The 17,858-nt window shown below is 41.3% G+C and overlaps 1 protein-coding gene across 18 annotated transcripts in view; it reads right to left on the reverse strand.

The window, feature by feature from the left end:
- Positions 1–17,858, reverse strand: part of SGMS1 (sphingomyelin synthase 1) — a 209,827-nt gene that overhangs the window by 101,017 nt on the left and 90,952 nt on the right. For 14 of the 18 annotated variants that reach the window (XM_037904997.2, XM_037905005.2, XM_037904999.2 and 11 more), the window contains one exon: positions 8,715–8,774. The exons of 3 other annotated variants lie outside the window; for them this stretch is intronic. The gene's annotated coding sequence lies outside the window, so the exon portion shown is untranslated. Of the gene's footprint in view, positions 1–8,714; positions 8,775–8,868; positions 8,893–17,858 lie in introns of those variants that run through there. One more of the 18 variants, XM_043550333.1, reaches the window with a different exon arrangement.

Below are 17,858 nucleotides of genomic sequence, written 5' to 3' on the forward strand. Positions count from 1 at the left end.
CATACAATCCTCAGCTAAAACCTCTCCAACGCATCATCAGTGATCTACAACCCATCCTGGACAACAATCCCTCACTTTTGCAGGCCTTGGGAGGCAGGTCAGTCCTCGCCCGCAGACAACCCGCCAATCTGAAGCATATTCTCACCAGCAACTACACACCGCATCATAGTAACTCTAACTCAGGAACCAATCCATGCAACAAACCTTGATGCCAACTCTGCCCACATATCTTCACCAGCGACACCATCACAGGACCTAACCAGATCAGCCACACCATCACCGGTTCATTCACCTGCACATCCACCAATGTAATATACGCCATCATGTGCCAGGAATGCCCCTCTGCTATGTACATTGGCCAAACTGGACAGTCCCTATGTAAAAGGATAAATGGACACAAATCAGATATTAGAAATGGCAACATACAAAAACCTGTAAGAGAACACTTCAATCTCCCTGGACACACAATAGCAGATTTAAAGGTAGCCATCCTGCAGCAAAAAAACTTCAGGACCGGACTTCAAAGAGAAACTGCTGAGCTTCAGTTCATTTGCAAATTTGACACCATCAGCTCAGAATTAAACAAAGATTGTGAATGGCTAGCCAACTACAAAAGCAGTTTCTCCTCCCTTGGTGTTCACATCTCAACTGCTAGAAGAGGGCCTCATCCTCCCTGATTGAACTAACCTCGTTATCCCTAGCCTAATTCTTGCTTGCATATTTATACCTGCCTCTGGAAATTTCCACTACATGCATCTGACGAAGTGGGTATTCATCCACGAAAGCTTATGCTCCTATATGTCTGTTAGTCTGTAAGGTGCCACAGGACTCTTTGCCACTTTAACAGAAGAAGGGAATGTCTTCCTTACAGAAACAATTGATATATCAGGAAATGCACACACAGCAGAATACTTACAAGAAGCAGCAGTAAAAAGTATAACAAACTGAAAAAAAATTCAAATGTCTAGTATGCAACTTGGTCACAGACAATGCTGCAAATGTATCGAAGATGAGAAGAAATTATTTAGAAGAGAGTCCCAAGGTAATAACATACGGTTGCAGTGCTCATTTGATGCACCTCCTAGCCAAAGACTTCAGTGTTCCAGAAATAAAGGCTAATGTTGTTGAAGTTGCAAAATACTTCTGTAACAACCACTTTGCAGCAGCTGCTCTGAAAAAAAGTGGGAGGAACCAAGCTAACTCTCCCACAAGACGTGTGATGGAACTCAGTAGTGGACTGTTTTGAGCACAATATCAAGAACTGGCCTAATCTGATGACAGTTTGTGAACAAAATCGTGAAAAAATAGATGGCACTGTCACAGCCAAAGTTCTCAACCTTGGGCTTAAGAACACATGTCGAGTACCCTGAAGCCTATTCCTGTAGCCTTGAACAAAATGCAGGGAAATAGCTGTTTTATTGCTGACGCTGTTGAAATTTGGAGTGAGTTTTTAAAAAAGAGAAATATGCAATGACAGAGTTCAATTACAAGCATTAAAAAAACGAATGGGACAAGTACTAACTCCAGGTCATTTTCTTGCAAATATTCTCAATACTTGGCATCAGGGTCAAACCTTAACTGCTGGAGAAGAGGAGTTGGCTATGACATGGACACCCAGCAATCATCCCTCCATAACGGCAACTATAATAAACTTCAGAACTAAGGGGGAACAATTCAAGAAATATATGTTTGCTGATGATGTTTTAAAGAAAGTCACACCAGTGAACTGGTGGAAGTCACTTAAACACTCAGATTCAGAGACTTTTGAAGTGATAATCTCACTTTTAACAGCAGTAGCTGTCTTCTGCCAGTATAGAAAGAATATTTTCTTCCTTTGGACTAATTCATTCCAAATTGAGAAATCGTTTGGGACCTGAAAAAGCAGGAAAGCTTGTTTTTCTTTTCCAGATTATGAACAAACAGGAAAATGAAGGTGAAGACGACTGAGTTAGCTGCAGAAGCCAATATTTTACGTTTCTCACGTTGACCTGGCTGACATAGTCGATTTAATTTTTGTTTTGTTTTTAAAAATATTTCCTCTAACTATTTTAGTTAAAAACAATTTTAACAAAAACAAACCTGATTTTAAAAAACTTGAATGTTTAACTAAATTCAAAAATTCATATGCTTGTTTTGTTAAAATATTATATGTTTGCTGTTGAAGAAAAAAATCCAGATTACATAATGTTGTTGTTTTAGTTAAATAAAACTATTTAAATGTCTGTCTGGTGATGTTATCCTCCAAGAGGCATGGCAAAAAAATCCTCCAAATATTAATGATTAACCTGTTGAACTGGAGATAGTTCACCTCCCAATGACTTCATAAATATCTGCTTCAATTACCGTTGGTAAATGAAATAACCGAACAATCATTCATTTTCTGATACAGCTGTAAAACTAATTGGAAAACTTTTCAAAATAAATCACTTTAAAAATGTATAGTGTGTACCTTCTAAAAATGAAACCTACAATTACCTCTGAGTTGTGAAGAATACGTATTAAGGTTATAACAACCAACAAATCACTAGTATAACAACCAAATAAATCACTAGTCAGGAAGACTCGATTTAATAATGGATTTCTACAGAAAAGTGCACTTTTATGTAGCTATCCATGATTAAATCGAGTCTTCCTGACTACTGATTTAAATCATGATTTAAATCAAATCCACCCTAGTTTGCCCTTCATTTTCACCGTATTTTAGTAGCACATAAAAAGACAGAATCTGACAAAGCAAAATGTTAAAATATTAATACCCAAAATACACTACTTATAGATGCTGTTCAGACATGTCAAAAGACAGGCCCTGCCCTGAGAACTTACAGTCTGAAAGGCAAAGTAAAAAACAAGGATTAGAGGTGGAATAACATTTACAATAAATGTGAACAGGGTAATAAAAATAATAAATGCAACCACAATACAGCACATGATTATTGGTGATCAGAGTAAGTAATAGTGCTTATTGTCATTTAATTTTCAGAATATGTGATGAGGGATACAGTAATATTAGATATCCCTACACTAGGGACAAATGGCACATGCACACACTCAGATTCACGCATGTACTTCTCATGGAAATAACAGGGAGCCACATTGACTCAACCAAGGGCAGAGTATGTCCCATAGCATGTGCACGTGCAAGGACCATAAGGCAGAGAAAAGTGCCAGTTATACTGTATAATAAACACTATACTGTCTTTCTCTATGTAACTTAACGTAACTCAAAATATTTGGTAAACAATTGTGCAGTTACATCCAACAGTCAGAGGTTAAACAGCATCCAGTCAGCCATATTTCTCCATTCAAAAGACCTACTTTATAAAAATATTGATGGTTTATGTGGCAGCAATAAGAAAGGCTTCAACTATCTACCTTTCCACCCCCCTATGGCAAAATAGGACTGAGAAAGCCTGAAGTAACAGACAGAACTAAGGGTTTTCTGGTTTTAAAGCTGTATAAAAAGTTAAATAATTAACCGACAATAACCCTCTGATGTACACCTATATATAATATTACTCCAATTTTTACAGATGTGGAACACATAAACTGAGTGACTTGCCCATGGTCACAATATTTATGGGGCAGAGCAGAGAGCAAAACTAAAGACTTTATGGTTCTTTGCCTCCCACTGGCCTTCTAGTCCATGTTTTCTACAAACTTTACTCATCTGCTGCAGATTAGAAATACAGATCAAAGGACTTTCTGTTTGCAGCTAACCTGCTCTGGAGTCTAAATTCTTGCTGGTTTTAGAATGTGAAGAAAACCAGTATGTTTCACATGGGTCAACATCTGCAGGCACTGATATCACCTGCTAGGAAAGCCAAGGACTTGGACAATGAAAGAGCTTTTCATATTGTCACAAACTAGGAAATAATTTTTCATTTGCATCAAATTTATAATACACTGCTTGCAACTCTGTGGCTAAAAACATGTTTAAAAACTACACAGTAACCACTTTAAAATACAAAGCGTATACCTGCCTTGATTCATAAACCAAATCTAATTACCTAATCAATTCAAATACTAATCTGAGAAAACTTCTATTGTAACACCTTCTGAAGTGTGACTAGGAAGCTGATTATTAAATACTGTTTTCCAATTACAGCTTTGTACATTTGTTTTAGCCAGTCTCCTCCATCCTGGTTTAACCCGATATGAACAGAACCCTCTATAATTTCTGTAAATATTAAAAATTACTATTTGTCCCTTCTATGCCGAAGTCAACCACAGCAACATAATCAGGCATCAAAACTCAGTAGTATTGTTTCACCTAAACATCCTACCATCGAGTGGTTAAACATTTTCTTAGGCCCAAAGTCAGCAAGTCTCTTAAGCACATGCCTAGCTTTAAACACTTGAGTAGTCCCATTGACTTCAACGTTTAGTACCTTCTTGAACTGGAACATTAATGAATAAAAACGCTGCTGCTGCTCCCATTCAAGTCAAGGGCATAGCCAACCACTAACTTCAACACGTACACGATCAGGCTCAAAGTTATATAGTTCACTTGAGTTTCTAATGCTGGGATTACAGCAGCATTTTTGAGAACAGTTTTTCTTGACCCAAGCTAAGAACCTTACCAAGCTACATGTTATTAAGCAGCAGAAGTGCCATGTCTCATCATCAGCCTGTAATAAATCAAATAGTTTTGTTAAAAGTTCCCAGATACCACGAAATGGAAGCACAGCCAAGATTTAGGTGAATCATACCCTAGGTTCACTAAGCAAGATGCACAAAAATATTTCAGAGTGACCGGGCTCATTTTAATGCTTCTCATGTAAATTAAGTAGTTAATCGTTTGCGTTATTCAAATGTCAGTTTCATTTTAACTCACACTGTGCTGGACTCTCAGTATGTTACAGATACAGTCCCATATATCTGTGGGCAGATATGTTAGTATTGTACTATAGGGAAACAAATGCTACAAGCAGATTACTACAACAGGTTCAATTTCCAGGGAATCAGAGACATTTATACTTAATGTAGATTCTCTGTTTAATGTCAAGTACCTTTTCACAGAGTAGCATGGCATAGAGTTGATGTTGACAAGTAATGGTGATTTGGCTCATGGAAAAGATATTATGGATCTCAAATAGAAATAGAATGCCTATAAGCTTTCAAACTGCATCTTGAATTTTATATGAAATTTAACAGCCATCCCCACAACTCAGGCTTGAGGATTCAAATGATTCTCTACATGTTTCAGGAAGTTACCTATTTCTGAAGTTCAAATTTAAGATTCTAGATGTGCACATTTTTGCTGCACGTGCCTATTAGTGCAACTGATAATTCTTCATTTTGACTTGCTTCACATTTATAGGGTGGACTACTTTACTATCTGTGAGAATATCTTCATACTCTCTACGTAGTCCTAAAGCTATTCTCATCATTCCTTTCAACACTCCAAGACCACATACATCTAAGTCTTGCCAATTCTTTCTGCATAACATCTCTAAAATCTCCAAGGCCTTTCCTATCCATCCACACAGATAAAACTCTTGTCCAGGCTCTCAGCTTGCATCTTGATTCTTGCAATACCTTTTTCTCTGGTGTAGACAAACATAATCTTTCCCTACACATAACCATTCAGAAGGTTGCTGCAAAGATCATTTTCTAGCCCATCACTTTGACCATGTCATTCTCTCTTTGCATCCTGTTAACTGGCTCCCTGTTCTCTATCCTATCAAACTACTTGTCTTCCCTTTCAAGGCTCTTCACGATGATCTATCTCCACTCAATCTATCATCTCTCATTCAGCATCGAACTGTCTACTCCCGTCTCCTATCAGCCTTTCTCCACTGCCCACTTGTTAAATTTTCAAACAAGCACTTAATGATACTATCTACACTGCAGTTAGACACATGGCTGGCCCAAGCCAGCTGACTTGGGTTCCTGAAGCTCAGTCTAAGGGGCTGTTTAACTACAGTGTATACTTTCGGGATCTGGGGTCCTCCCATCTCCCAAGGTTCTAGAGCCCAGGCTGCAGCCAAAGCCCAAAGATCAAACCGCAATTAAACTGCCCTCTACCCTGAGCCCTGCGAACGTTAGTCAGCTTGCACGGGCCAGTTGTGGGTTTTTAACTGCCATGTAAACATACCCTAAGTGCTCTCTCCCATGCTGCCCTGCATGGAAGAAGCTCCCTGTAAACATCCACAGTTACCTCATCATCCTACCTCTGATCTCTCCTTACTACTCTCCTCCACCGTGGGGTCTTATCAAAAAAAAAAAAAAAAAAAACAGAAAACAAAAAAAACCAACAAGTAAGTCGGCTGGCGAGCTGAGACCACAGCCTATCATGCTGACCAGTATTATCTCACTGTTTCCTTGTGCTCTCCTGTTAGTCTGTCTGTATCCATCTGTTATCTTTTGTTGCATGCTTAGATTATATGCTCCTTGGGGCAGAAACAGTCTTTTTGTTCTGTGTTTGTACTGCGCCTAGCAAAACGGGTCCCGGACCATGACAGGGCTCCTAGACCCTACTATAATAAATATATCTCTAACATATCTTGCTACAAGCAGCAACACTCAAAGCTGGCCCACACTCTAAGATCCTTTGGACTAGCACTTCTCAGGTTTAAGTTCCTCTTTTTGAAAACAAGTTCACAAAATAAACGCTAGCCACACTGGTGATAATCACAGGGCTACCAGATCACATACAGTCCACAAAATCTGGTATCATTCCCCTCACTATGACCCTTGGAAGTCCCCTGGACCTCCCAACTAATTGTGATGAGAATCCTCTTTCTTTTGACTGTAGTAGCTTTACAATAATATGGAATAGTTTTATTTTAAATAAACTGAGTAAATAAGCATTACAGAAAGCACTCAGAAGCAGGAAAGGTAAAATATAAAAACTTTAAAAAAAATATAGAGATGGTAGAAAAATACCAAGCAGACATTAAACACAACAGACAAACATGAAAAAAGTGATGTCAGTGAGGTTGAATGGATGCCTGAGAGGTGGCAGATCCACACATGAAATCTTGTATTCTGACGTCTTCTCCTCACACTCTGTATTACGATCACAGGAAATGGTAGTTTCACACTTTGAAACTTGGTGCTGAAGTATTTGTCTTGGCCTTAGAATCTATTTAAATGTTACTATCTCTTACACAGATCACCTTTTACAAGCCTTCAAACGTGAAATGAACTTCCCTACTACTGTATTCTTTGTTTAGAGCCATCCAAAAAACCAAACCTAATTTCAACTAAAAGTCCTTCATCCCCTTTTCAGCACAATCATAATTATACATTGAAGTGCATAAAATGGTGAGAAGCAAACTCTCTACTTTTAGAGTCAGAGAAAAGACTAACCAGTTAGTAAAAAACTAATTTCTGGTTCACATTTTAGACGCAAATGTGAGATAGTATCTTCTGCCAGACTAGAAGTGTATGCTTTGACTACTTATTACCTAGCACAATGGGATCCTGGTCCATGACTAGGGCTCCTCAGCACTCCGGAAATATAAATAAATAAATCAATAAATAATAGTTTAGTGATCCATACCCTGCAATTCCTTCAGTCTTTACTGAAGCCAATCAACACTTGATCAGAGTAAGGTCTGAATAGGGACTGCAAGTCTGCCTCTATGCACCTGAACCTATGAGTAAGGCTGTGTGTCTGTCATGTAGGTCATGGATTCCGTGACTTTCCATGACTTCTGCAGCCAGTGCGGCTGGCTCAGGGGTTGCCCCTTGGGACAGCAGCAGTAGTTTAGGCACGGGAGGGGCAGGGTGTTGGACAGCATTTACCTTGGGGAGGGGAGCTTCAGGGACATGCCGATATGGGCTGGATAGGGAGCCTGCCAGCCCTTCCCCCGACAGCACCAGCAGGGGTCCCGGGCAACACGCCGCTGCCCCCCCTGCAGAGATTCCGAGTCGCGTGCCACCACTGCTGCCTCCTGCCTCCCCTCACCCCTCCACCAGCGCCAGCAGGGGTCCCGGGCGCGCTGCCACCTACCCTCCACCCCAGCACCAGCAGGGGTCCTGGGCTCCATGCGACCGCCTGCCTCCCCGTGCCCAGCACCAGCGGGTTCCCAGGCCACCTCTGCCCAGCACCTGCGGCCCCCAGCCTGAGATTTAGTTAGGGGTATATAGTAAAAGTCATGGACAGGTCACGGGCCGTGAAATTTTGTTTACTGCTTGTGACCAGTCCATGACTTTTACTAAAAATACCAGCGACTAAAACACAGCCTTACCTATGAGGTACTGAGCACTTACCTTGGGGCTTTATTTGATCATAGTACCATGATTGCTACTGTATATTACTACTACTCTTTTCTTAAAATAAAAAATACTGTACTGGATATACCACTGTATAATTGTATTACCTTCACACACAAGTGTATATTAAACCCAAATTGCCAAATGAAATTTGCGTAAGCAGCTCTCAAATAAGTCAAGACATAATGCAAGTGTTCACTAAAGGCAGACTCTCTAGACTTTCAATCAACAGCACTTCCCATAATGGATTCAATACTGTATAGCAATGTGTCTAAGTTCTCAGGTCCCAAGCCTTTGGAGTAACTAGTTTCTCACCTCTAAAAACTCAATTTTAATTGAACTACCCCATAATAATGGGCTTTTTTAATTAACTTGATTAAAAGTATTTTGTCAAAATTTGTTAAATGCTCCAATGACAATTTTCATACAAGTATATTCTTTGTTGAGCAGCACACTTGAAGCAAAAAATGGAAAAGAGAAAGGTCATTTACCTTTAGAGTGCCATTCTCCTTCTCAGATTAATCTATCATTCTTCAGACCTCTCTCTCTCTCTAAGAGAAAACATAAAACAAAGATCATTTTACCTTTCATGTTCTCCTTTAAACACTTTGGCTGATTAAGACAGACTTCTTCCAGAGCAAGTACCTTTAAAAAAGTTCACTTTATATACATATGAAGAAATATAATGAAGAAATAAAGCACTTCTGTAGATATGTCTGAAAGTATCTGACGAGAGAGAGAAAGAACAGGAGATAGGAATAAGAACTTTCATTTTATAGTCCTGCATTTACCACAGACTGTAAGCAGTAAACTGGTTCAAGCAGTTAAATTCAGGTACACACTAGCTTCAGCCCTCCAAAATACACAAGCATTCTGAAAACATTCCTACCTATGGCTTTTTGCACAACAGTCAAACTAATTACCTCTACTTGTAATTGACTGAAAAGCTCTGGTTACTTATGAGTAACAATTTGTTTTGCATTTCCAATTTACTTAGAAATTGTATAAATAACCAGTGTTAGCTGATCTTTAACTAGGTCGACAACTTACAACACTATAATGCAAGTGTCAACATACAGGTAGTTTCCCCATTCAATGTTATGTTTAAGAAGTATCCAAGAAAGGTTTTCATAATACACAAATAAAACGGCATTGGGGAAATGTCTTAGTTCTCATTGCATAAATTACCATAGTTTATAGATATACACTAATATTTGTTGCATGACATCACTCAGAGGTAGGTCAAACCCAGACTTGGCAAGATAGAATGAGATAAGCTGCACTTGTTTTATGAACTGTCATTCAATTTTATTAGTACTTGTTGCCTCTGCTTGGCCATAGATTGGAGAAAAATGCCACACACTGTAAGTGCCACTTCACTGGTATGCCCTTCCCCCTTGTACTCGCCAACTACATCTAAATCCTGCTGTTACAGAGGCCAGAAGCAGTGAATATGATTATTAATGGGCTGCTGAGAACTGATTTTCAGAGGCTATATGGGTTTTATTTCCTAAATCTGTTTATATGGCCTCAATTCTGCCCCCAATTGGATACCCATTACAGTACATTTCTACTCCAAATATTTACATTTACAAGTTATATCTTAATATTCTCCTCAAAATAAAGATATAGCTATTTAATTTTAGAAATCTTTTCAATTTATAAAAGGAGAGAAAAAACTCACTTATGGCTCCTACGACCAACACATATAATAGCCACCCTCAACCTCATTTTGTTAATCATTTCTTTGAGGAATATTTTCCAAATAAAACCTTCAATTTTCAATGTAGAAATATCTTAAATATCTTCTCCTCCTACTCTGACAGTCCAAATTAATTTTGGCTTTTTTCATCAGTTCTCTTTGACCTACTCTTCAGAACCTACTGGGACTGTATTTCCTTAATCATATTTTTGTTCTCTTTTTATACAGTGCTTCTCTTTTTGTACAATAATACGCATTACTGTTCACAAGAAATTCAGCTCCATCTCATCTTCAGATTGTTCTCCCTGAGTTTCTTTCGCAAGAATGAAGGATCTTTTTACTTTCTTCACTGAGAATAAAACTTTATTGTAGAAGGTCAAATCCTTATGTCTCTTTCTAAACTCTTTACTGATTTACTCACTCAGATTCTGGTTTAGCCATAATGCCAGAGAACACAGGTCATAATAAATTTGTGGCCTTATACTAACATACTAACTTTTATTTCCTCATCACTGCATCTTTATTTTTTTTTTAATTAGTATAATCTGGAAATAATATTCCAAGGGGGCTGCTAACACTTGCTGAGGGAAATAGAAAGTTTGCCTTATTACTCATTATTGCATTCGATGAAGTGAGCTGTAACTCACTTACACTCAAATAAATGAGCTTATGCTCAAATAAATGTGTTAGTCTCTAAGGTGCCACAAGTACTCATTTTCTTTTTGTGGATACAGACTAACATGGCTGCTACTCGGAAACCTGCCTTATTACTGAAACCTCACTCTTGAAATGCAGATTCAACAGATCTTTTCCTACACGCGACACAGTGAACTCCTCTTGAGGTTTCCTGACCCACCCTTTTATCATTGTATCTTTCATGAGTCTCAATTTTCTTACCATACCTTCTCTCCCCTCCCTTTGTTTCCCCCACCCATACCTGATTTTATTTGCTAAACACAGTTATCAGCATCTGTGACTAAAGGGCTCACTTTTTCTTTTTCTGGTACATTTTTCATCAGTCAGCTCAGTGAGTATGTCTGTTCATTGGCCATTAAGCCCCACTAGCAACTGTGAATTTTTGTTCATGACACACTTTTCCTTTTCAGCATTAGCAGCCTTTTTGCCAGATACTCCACTAGTCCTTCAGATAAAGGCCATCCTCCTCCTATTACTGCATTTCTTGCCTAAATACTGTTTCATGCTTTTAGGGAAGATCATTGAATATCTGTAGAGCTGGATTTTAATGGAGGGCATAAACATAGGATGGGAGCCTGATGGAGGTGAGCTTTACATCTCCCCTCTTGAAGCCACTTTTCTCGGCTTCCACACTTAGGTGATCTTGCTTTCCCCAAAATGGGCTCTTGTTTACTGACAGGAGTACACTAAATTAAGTTTTATCTTTAGAAAGCCTGGCCTCTCATCAGAAAAACTGGTTTATTTGTGAAAGGGACTGTGTCCTCCACAGGGACAAATTCAATTTCTGTTGCTTGCTATAACAAGCGAACAAAAGGAGGCATAATAACAGCCCAAAAACTTGCACGCAAATGCCAACTATTCCCTAATGCAGGGAGCTGTCAATGTGAAACCATTACAATAAACCCTTTCAGAGTCTTGGAACATGTCAAGCAGATGAATGATACAACTGGAACTTCAGGATTTTGGATTCCTCCCACTTCTAACCCACACAACACCCACCAGCAAGCCCATTTTCGCTTGGCAGCAATAAAGTATAAAACACTATATCATACCAAAATTAAAACAGAAAGTAGAACCAACTGAACACAAAAAATAGCAACAGCACACACTTGCTTCCTGGACTTGAAATGGAAATCAAGATCATTACCACAATTATGGTCAAGCCAATTTATTCAGAAATGCCACAAAGAACATCAGTACCGAAGTGCTTCTTTATATAACGCATTAACATTGGTGTTTTGTTAGAAAGGTAATTTTAGTGCTCATGAGTGGTATCAGATGGAAAGGATTTGAAAATGAAATAGACGCTTTGGTTCTTGTACCAGAACAGCATAGACAGCAACAGTGTGGGCTTCCCCTTTGGTATCCATCCATTGAATCCAATTCTGACCTAGAGAAATGACGGTAGTTCCCTTACCATGACCATTACCATTCTCAGTTCCTTCATTCAGCCAGCCAGCCATTTAATGCCAATGTGTTGTTAAGTTTGTATAGCATAGACGTTATCCCACTAGGAAACCGATGGACCAGATAACATCGTTTGAAACATGAGCCTAAGTGCAAAACTGAAGACTCAGGGGAGAAAAAAAAAAAAAGGTGTCACTAACATGTTCGTTGTAACAAATGTTATTAATTTATTTTTACTAGGCAAAAATTGAAAGCCACTAACCTTAGTTATACTTAAAGCCATACCTTAACTGTAAGGGATATGTAGACTTGCAACACTAATCTTGGAACTTCACATTTACTTTGCATCATGAACATGCTGGGGGTTGTTAATTAAAAGCAAACGGTTTATTCTAAGAAGGAATCTTTTATGCACAATGATAGAAATATTTTAAAAACTGATTCTTAAAGAAGAGACCAAACACCACAGTTTGGATCTAGTACCATACTTCCCCAACATAAGACAGTGTTTGGATCATGGTTTTAAAATGAGCCTATCCCTATTGAAATGTCTTGGACTATAAATGTCTCTATATAGATAAAACCCCATGCATAAATGAGATTTTCCCAACATTTCATAAACTAACTCTGATAAAACCCAGAGGAAAGCTGAAGTCTAAAGCTGCATAAGAAAATATGGTGCCTCTCTCTTCACAGACTTTCCAAAGCTCATGCCACTTGTACAAATTTATTAGGAAACAGAAGAACTATCAGGTATAACTCAATATTAAATTCTGGGTCAAAACAGTGTCAAAACAGAGGATGTAAAGATGCCGTACAGAGCTACCCCATCTGTCAAGGTTCCTTCCCCACTCTGAACTCTAGGGTACAGATGAGGGGACCTGTATGAAAAAAACCCTAAGCTTATTTTTACCAGCTTAGGTTAAAACTTCCCCAAGGTACAAACTATTTTACTTTTGTCACTGGACCTTATTGCTGCCACCACCAAGCGTCTAACAAAAACAACAGGGAAAGAACCCACTTGGAAACGTCTTTCCCCCCAAAAGCCCCCCAAGCCCTGCACCCCCTTTCCTGGGGAAGGCTTGATAAAAATCCTCACCAATTTGCATAGGTGAACACAGACCCAAACCCTTGGATCTTAAGAACAATGAAAAAGCAATCAGGTTCTTAGAAGAAGAATTTTAATTAAAGAAAAAGTAAAAGAATCACCTCTGTAAAATCAGGATGGTAAATACCTCACAGGGTAATCAGATTCAAAACACAGAGAATCCCTCTAGGCAAAACCTTAAGTTGCAAAAAGTCACAAAAACCGGAATATACATTCCATTCAGCACAACTTATTTTATCAGCCATTTAAACAAGACAGAATCTAACGCATATCTAACTAGATTGCTTATTAAGCCTTTACAGGAGTTCTGACCTGCATTCCTGCTCTGGTCCCGGCAAAATACAACACAGACAGAGAGAACCCTTTGTTTCCCCCCACTCCAGCTTTGAAAGTATCTTGTCTCCTCATTGGTCATTTTGGTCAGGTGCCAACGAGGTTCTCTTAGCTTCTTAACCCTTTACAGGTAAAAGGGTTTTTCCTCTGGCCAGGAGGGATTTAAAGGTGTTTACCCTTCCCTTTATATTTATGACACGCTCCCCAAAATCACAAATAGGGTGAAACGCTGGCTGTGATTTCTTCCTGGAGCTCTAGGAGAAAACAGAGTTAATAAGACACATGCACCTCTAAATATACTACCCAGTATGTAAAGACTAACAATATTTTTCACATCTCAAGGACGATTTTAACCAGTTGATTCTGGGAAACTTTCACGGGAGAGTGCATCAGCCACTTCGTTAGAAGCTCCTGAGATGTGTTGGATGTCGAAATCAAAATCTTGGAGAGCTAAACTCTACTGAATAAGTTTTTTGTTATTTCCCATGGCAGCATGAAGCCACTGTAGCGCAGCATGGTCGATTTGCAAGTGGAAACGCCGTCCCCAAACATACGGGCATAGCTTTTCCAGTGCATAGACAATGGCGTAACATTCTTTTTCACTGACTGACCAGTTGCTTTCCCTCTCAGACAGCATCTTGCTGAGAAACACTACAGGATGGAATTTTTGATCCGGTCCTTCCTGCATTAAAACTGCTCCCACACCACGCTCGGACGCATGGGTGGTTACTAGGAATGGTTTGTCAAAGTCTGGGGCCCTTAGCACAGGGTCAGACATGAGTGTCGCTTGAAGCTGGTTAAAGGCCTTCTGACACTCTTCGGTCCACTGAATGGCATTTGGCTGTTTCTTTTTGGTTAGATCTATCAGTGGGGTGGCAATTTGGCTGTATTACGGTTCAAATAGCCTGTAATATCCGGCCAAGCCTAAGAAGGATTGGACCTGTTTCTTTGACTTTGGGACAGGCCACTTTTGGATAGCATCCACTTTGGCCTGTAGGGGGCTGATAGTTCCTTGACCCACCTGGTGTCCAAGGTAAGTCACACTGTTTAGGCCTATTTGACACTTCTTAGCCTTAACAGTTAGTCCTGCCTCCCTTATGCGCTTGAAGACTTTTTGTAGATGTTCCAGGTGTTCTGCCCAGGAATCTGAAAATATGGCCACATCCTCAAGGTAGGCAACTGCATATTCTCCTAATCCCGCTAGGAGACCATCTACAAGTCTTTGGAAGGTGGCGGGTGCATTCCGCAGCCCGAAAGGGAGTACATTAAATTCATACAGCCCGACATGTGTGGTGAAGGCTGACCTTTCCTTGGCGGATTCATCTATCGGTACCTGCCAGTACCCCTTGGTAAAGCCCAAGGTAGAGATGAACTGGGCCCGCCCCAGTTTCTCCAATAGTTCATCTGTGCGTGGCACTGGATAGTTGTCTGGGCGAGTTACAGCATTTAGCTTACAGTAGTCCATGCAAAAACGTATCTCCCCATCTGGTTTGGGAACTAGAACCACTGGAGATGCCCACGCACTTCCAGAGGGGCGGATTACACCCATCTGTAGCATATCCTGGATTTCCCGTTCTATAGCAGTTTTAGCTTGAGGAGACACCCGGTAAGGTTGGACTTTAATTGGGTGAGCATTACCTATGTCAATGGAGTGGTATGCCCGTTCAGTCAGTCCTGGGGTGGCTGAGAACGTCGGCGCGTAGCTAGTGCACAGCTCCTTGATCTGCTGTCGTTGCATATGCCCAAGGGTCATGGAGAGGTTTACCTCTTCCATGCCACCAGCACTTTTCCCTTCGTAGTAGAAACCTTCAGGCCACTCAGCGTCACCTCCTCCCTGGGCTGTAAACTGACAAACCTTTAATTCTCTGGAATAAAAGGGCTTTAGAGAATTAATATGGTACACCTTAGGCTTTCGGTTGGAGGTGGGGAATGCTATGAGATAATTAACAGCTCCCAGGCGCTCCTGGACCGTGAATGGCCCTTCCCACGACACTTCCATTTTATGGGCCTGGAGCGCCTTTAAGACCATGACCTGGTCCCCTATTTTGAATGAATGTTCTCTGGCATGTTTATCATACCAGGTTTTTTGCTCTTTTTGAGCATCCTGTAAGTTTTCTTTAGCAAGGGCTAAAGAGGTTCGGAGGGTGTTTTGTAGGTTGGTTACAAAGTCCAGAATGTTAGTTCCTGGAGAAGATGTAAACCCCTCCCATTGCTGCTTCACCAACTATAATGGCCCCTTAACCTCGCAGCCATATACAAGTTGAAATGGTGAAAACCCTAAACTCGGATGTTGTACAGCTTTGTAGGCAAAGAGCAACTGCTGCAACACTAGGTCCCAATTGAATTTACGTATCATGGCCCCCAAAGTCCCATTAAATTTCTCCACCAGGCCATTTGTTTGATGATGGTAAGGGGTGGCAACCAAGTGATTCACCCCATGAGCTTCCCAAAGGCTTTCCATAGTTCCTGCCAGGAAATTGGTTCCTGCATCTGTGAGGATGTCGGCGGGCCAACCTACCCTGGCAAAAATGTCCGCTAATGCGTGGCACACACTTTTAGCCCTGGTGTTGCTTAGAGCTACTGCTTCCAGCCATCGGGTGGCAAAATCCATGAAAATCAGTATGTACTGCTTTCCTCTGGGTGTCTTTTTCGGAAAAGGACCCAGAATATCCACAGCTACTCGCTGAAATGGAACTTCAATGATGGGGAGTGGCTGGAGAGGGGCTTTGACCTCGTCTTGGGGTTTTCCCACTCTTTGGCATACCTCAAAAGACCGGACATAGTTAGAAACATCCTTGCCCATTCCCTCCCAGTGGAATGACCTCCCCAAACGGTCTTTAGTCCTGTTCACCCCAGCATGGCCACTAGGATGATCATGGGCCAAGCTCAAGAGCTTTACCCGGTACTTAGTTGGAACTACCAACTGTCTCTGAGGATGCCAGTCTTCCTGGTATCTACCAGAAAGAGTTTCCTTGTATAAAAGTCCTCTTTCTACAACAAACCTGGATCGATTAGAAGAGCTGAGAGGCGGCGGGTTGCTCTGTGCCGCCGTCCAAGCTCTATGGAGGCATTCACCTGCTTCCTGTTTGGTCTGGAACTGTTCCCTTGATGCTGGAAACATCAGTTCCTTATTGGATTGTGGACCTAGGCTTGGTCCCTCTGGAAGCTATGTAGGGGATGGGGCTGTTTCCGTTGACTGTGAACCTCTCTCCGCTGGTGCACTATGTTGGGGTTCAGGCTCCGGCTGCTGCCGGTTCAGGTTCAGCGGGGCCCTCTGGTGTTGGGGTTCCAAGTACTGGATTCAGTGCTGGCAATGGGTCTGACGCTGGTTGTTCCGCCGGTTCCGGTTCTGGGACTGGATCCACTACTCCTGTTGCAGACGTTGGCATGGGGTCCGGGTCCATCACCTCTGATCGGGTCCTGGTAGAAGTTTCCAGAACAGAGCTAGGCGTGTCGGCTTGCTTAGCCTGGCTGCGGGTGACCATTCCCACCCTCTTGGCTAGCTTCACATGATTGGCCAAGTCTTCCCCCAACAGCATGGAGATGGGATAATCATCATAGACTGCAAAAGTCCAAGTTCCTGACCAGCCCTTGTACTGGACAGGCAACTTGGCTGTAGGCAAATTGAAAGAGTTGGACTTGAAGGGTTGAATTGTCACTTGGATCTCTGGGTCGATTAAATTTGGGTCCACGAAGGAAGCATGGATAGCTGACACTTGTGCTCCGGTGTCCCTCCACGCAGTGACCTTCTTCCTGCCCACACTCACAGTTTCCCTCCGCTCCGGGGGTATCTGGGAGGCATCTGGGCCTGAGGACCTCTGGTGTGATTCCGGTGCAAAGAACTGTAATCTGTTGGGGTTCTTGGGGCAGTTGGCCTTCACATACCCCTGCTCATTACATTTAAAACATCATCCAGCTGACGCGTCACTGGGGCGAGGTTGGTTGCTGGAGAATGGTGTGGCAGGACGATAAGGTGTCTGGAGTATTCCCTGGTGTGTAGTTGGGGCCTTGGGCTGCCCCCAGTAGTAGGGAGTGGTCTGAGGGTGTCCCTTCTGGTATCCACTCTAACTGCGACCAGGGTTGTTCCTCTCTCCTCCCTCCACCCGTTTTGTTCCAGCTTGCCCTGCCTCTCTGGCGGTCTGGGACTGCTCGTATCGATCAGCATAAGAAACAAGACTTTCTGCTGAGTCCATTTCCTTATCCCATAAACACTGTTTTATTTCCTCCTTGGACATAGTCAGGAATTGCTCCTGAGCTATCAAATCACATATTCTGTCAAAGCTAGTGACACCCCTTCCTTAGACCCATTTATCTAACAGATCCTTCATCTGGTTTAGATAAGCCACATTACTTAGTGCAGGCCCTCTCTTAAGGGTTCGAAATTTTACT

This window comes from Chelonia mydas, chromosome 7 (assembly GCF_015237465.2).
Source record: "Chelonia mydas isolate rCheMyd1 chromosome 7, rCheMyd1.pri.v2, whole genome shotgun sequence".
NCBI classification, from domain to species: Eukaryota; Metazoa; Chordata; order Testudines; family Cheloniidae; genus Chelonia; species Chelonia mydas.